The sequence below is a fragment of the Mustela nivalis genome (assembly GCF_964662115.1).
Source record: "Mustela nivalis genome assembly, chromosome: 10".
Classification (NCBI taxonomy): Eukaryota; Metazoa; Chordata; class Mammalia; order Carnivora; family Mustelidae; genus Mustela; species Mustela nivalis.
This window is the reverse complement of record NC_139029.1, coordinates 21,393,612-21,398,014: the sequence shown is the minus strand read 5'-3', so window position 1 is coordinate 21,398,014 and position 4,403 is coordinate 21,393,612. Positions and strand designations below refer to the sequence as shown.

Below are 4,403 nucleotides of genomic sequence, written 5' to 3'. Positions count from 1 at the left end.
TTTTCTCCTGGACATAGGCTTTTCTGAGTAATTCGCCTTTCCCAAAAAAACAGCCAAGTGCCTGGTTCTGAGCACTATTGAAAGTCACACACTAAGACTCCACGTAATAGTGGCTTATGCAAGACAGAATCTCATATTTCCCTCACACACCAGTTCTAGAGTTGGCTACTGGGACCTTGTGAGGTGGCTCCACAGTCTTGGGGATATAGCCTGCTTCCATCTTTGTCTTGTCATTCTTCATTTGTTGGCCTTATTAATTTTATGAAATATGGCTCAACTCCCATCCACATCCTCTCCAATAGGAAGGGAGAGTAAGAGGTCATGCAAAGTATGCCCTTCCTCTTTAAGGACACAGCCTGGGATTGGCACTTAGGAATACTCACATATCATTGGCAGAAGTCAGTCCCATGGCTGCACCATGCAGCAGGGGAAGCTGGAAAATGTAGTTTTTATTTTATGCAGTTGAACTTGAGGTTCTATAACTAAGAAGTGGAGAATATGTGGGTATGGACAGGGTGGGTGGGAAATGGCTGGCCATACCAGGGATAGGTGCAAGGGGAGTGTTTTGGGGAATTGGGGTGATGCTGGCTATGGGGAGGGGAAAGACTAGGGTTCCTTCTGTCTTTTCTAGCTTTCTGCCTTCCTGGGGCCTTACTTCTCCTCCTTTGACCTTTCTCAACGTTGATCTTGGTGTATGGCTCTTTTCCTATTTTAATTTGGATCTTCTAAAGTATCTTCCAGATCATGGAGAATTATGGAACAGCCCTGGGATTCACTAAACCAAGTGCAACCACATAGACGTTTAGAGAATTTAATTGTTGGAACCTACTGTGTGCAGATACTCTTCCAAATGCTGAAGATACAGTCCAGAGTAAAAACAGGTATGTATGGTCCCTTCCATCCCAGAACGTGGGCTACAGCAGGAGAAAAATCACACAAATACCTAGTAAATTACAGCTATGGTTTCCACTTCTGGCCACGATGGAGTCATAGGGACCAGATTTACCCTTCTATGCAGAACAATTAAAAAACTGTACAAAAATATAAGAAACAATGACTTTTCAGACATTAGCCATCAAGCAAAGAAGACACAATGATTCCTGAAAGATAGGATTGAAAAGGCAAATCCCATGAATATTTCATATTTTACGTGTTAAAAAAAGGCTTTTGTTCTTGAAAGATATTCTTTTGAGCTTAAAATTTTAGTCTAAGAGGGTTTTCCCCCAGTGTTTTAAAACATTTCTCTACTGTTTCCTCACTTGAATTGTTTCTGAGGGAAAATACACTGTCATCCTTATTTTTGTTCCTCTGCATAATGTGTCTTTCTTTTCCCTCCAGATAGTTTCAAAGCTTTCTCTTTACCATTAGCTTTTAGAACTTTGATCATGATGTGACCTAGTGTAGTTTTTTCTATATCTTTTGTGCTTGTGATTTGTTGAGCTTCTTGGACCTGTGGGTTTATACTTTCCATCAAATTTAGAATTTTTTTTTCAAAAATTTTTTTCTGTCCCAAAGGAGTAAGTCACCAGCAGACTGGTGCCATGAGGGATGTTAGATGTCATTTGGGTGGAAAAGAAATGATATGGGATGGAGCTCACAAAGAAATGAAGAGTGCTGGAAAGAGAAATTACACAGGCTAACATAAAATAGTTTCTGTTACTATTTGCGTCTTTGTATATTGAATATTTGAATACCAATGACAACAAGTTAGTGTTGGGTTTATAACATATGGAGAAGTGGAACATAGGACCACCATAGCATAAAGCCCTAGAGGGGAGAAATAGAAGTATACTATTACAGAATTCTTTTTTGGGGGGGTGTAAATTGTAAACTTTTTTATTGGAAAACAAATACACAACTTGGAACAAATTTGAGGCAAATTGTGTCATAAGCATATTTTCTGTACATGGCTAAACAAAATTTAAAAAGAATGTAGAACACTTTACAAATTTGCATGTCATCCTTACACAGGGGCCATGCTAATCTTGTCTATATGCTTCCAATTTTAGTGTATGTGCTGCCAAAGCAAGCACTACTCTTACAGAATTTTTACATTGAATGTGCAGTGATATAATGTCACTTGGAGAAATACAGTGTTAAGTAAGAATATATAGTATAAACCCTAAATTGACCACTAAAATACCAAGACAAAAAGCTAAAGGTCTTAGGGCAACAAAAAAAAGATTAAATGGAATCAGGAAAATAATCAGTTATTCATGAAGAAAGCAGAAAAAGAAGAAAAATTGAATGGAGAACAGAGGTAAAAAACAGAAAACAAAGAGCAAGCTTATGGGTAAAAAACTAACCAAATTAATAATCAAATATTAATTAATAATTAAATCTGCTTTCCAACCAGGGCCTGACCAAATGGCTCTTGCAAAGAAGGGTGGTGAGAAGGGTCATTCTGCTGTCCATGAGGTAGGGATCAGGGAACACACTGACATTTACAAGTGCATCCATGGAGTGGGTTTCAAGAAGCGTGCCCCTCGGGCACTCAAAGAGATCCAGAAATTTGCCATGAAAGAGATGGGAACTCCATATGTTTACATTGACACCAGGCTCACCAAAACTGTCTATATCAAAGAAATAAGGAATGTTGCATATTGTATCCATATGGTTGTCCAGAAAATGTAATGAGGTTAAAGATTCACCAACAAGCTCTACACATTGATTACCTATGTACGAGTCACCACTTTCAAAAATCTGAAGAGTTAATGTGGATGAGAACTTATTGCTGATTGTCAAATAAAGGCATAAAACTTCAAAAAAAATCATGTTAAATGTAAATGGTCTAAATGCCTACATTAAATGTACAGGTAGTCAGATTAGATAAAAATCTAAAAAAAAACAGATTAGATTAGATAAAAAAGCAAGATTCTTGCTCACAAGAAATTCAGTTTAAGGCAAAGGAAACAAAAGCAAAAATGAACTTTTGGGACTTCATCAAGATCAAAGCTTCTGCACAGCAAAGGAAACAGTCAACAAAGCAAAAAGGCAACCCACATAATGGGAGAAGATATTCACAAATGACACTACAGACAAAGTGCTGATATCCAAGATCTATAAAGAACTCCTCAAACTCAATACTCAAAAAAGAGATAATCATGTCAAAAAATGGGCAGAAGACATGAGCAGACACTTCTCCAAAGATGACATACAAATGGCTAACAGACACATGAAAAAGTGTTCATCATCATTAGTCATCAGGGAGATTCAAATCAAAACCACACTGAGATACCACCTTACATCAGTTAGAATGGCCAAAATCAACAAGACAGTAAACAGCAATTGTTCAAGAGGATATGGAAAAAGTGGAACCCTCTTACACTATTGGTGGGAATGCAAGTTGGTGTAGCCACTTTGGAAAACAGTGTGGAGATTCCTTAAGAAATTAAAAATAGAGATATCCTATGACCCTTCAATTGCACTACTGGGTATTTATCCCAAAAATACAGACGTAGTGAAAAGAAGGGCCATACGTACCCCAACGTTCATAGCAGCAATGACGCCAAACTGTGGAAAGAGCCAAGATGCCCTTCAACAGATGAACGGATAAAGAAGATATGGTCCATATGTACAATGGAATATTACGCCTCCATCAGAGAGAATAAATACCCAACTTTTGTATCAACGTGGGCGGGACAGGAGGAGATTATGCTGAGTGAAATAAGTCAAGCAGAGAGAGTCAATTATTCTATGGTTTCACTTACTTGTGGAGCATAAGGAATAACACAGAGGACATTAGGAGAAGGAAAGAAAAAGTGAATTGGGGGAAATCAGAGGGGAAGATGAACCATGAGAGACTGTGGACTCTGTGAAACAAACTGAGGGTTTTGGAGAGGGGGTGGGGGTTAGGTGAGCCTGGTGATGGTTATTAAGGAGGGCACGTATTGCATGAAGAACTGGGTGTGGTGCATAAACAATGAATCGTGGAATACTGAAAAAATAAAATAAAATTTATTTTTTAAAAAGATTTTTATTTATTTATTTGACAGAGAGAGAGATCACAAGTAGGCAGAGGCAGGCAGAGGCGGGGAGGGGGGAAGTAGGCTCCCCACTGAGCAGAGAGCCTGATGTGGGGCTCGATCCCAGGACCCTGAGATCATGACCTGAGCTGAAGGCAGTGGCTTAACCCACTGAGCCACCCAGGCGCCCCATAAAATTAAATTAAAAAAAAGAAATTCACTTTAAATATTGACACAAATAGGTTAAAAGGATAGAAAATGATGTATCATGATAACAATAATCAAGAAAATGATGGAGTGGCTATGTTACTATTAGAGGAAATTTCAGAGCAAAGAATATTACCAGGGATATTTCATAATGATAAAGGGGTCAATTTCTCAAGAGAAAATAAAGAGCCTAAACATTTATGCACCAAAAGAAAGCAAAAGTGGATAGAG

At 38.3% G+C, this 4,403-nt stretch overlaps 1 pseudogene across 1 annotated transcript; it reads left to right on the top strand.

Moving 5' to 3' along the window:
• The first annotated feature begins 2,367 nt into the window (after positions 1 to 2,367).
• Positions 2,368 to 2,749, top strand: LOC309842524 (large ribosomal subunit protein eL31 pseudogene; annotated as a pseudogene). The gene has a single exon. The product of its transcript is annotated as a large ribosomal subunit protein eL31 pseudogene (transcript).
• Positions 2,750 to 4,403: the final 1,654 nt, after the last annotated feature.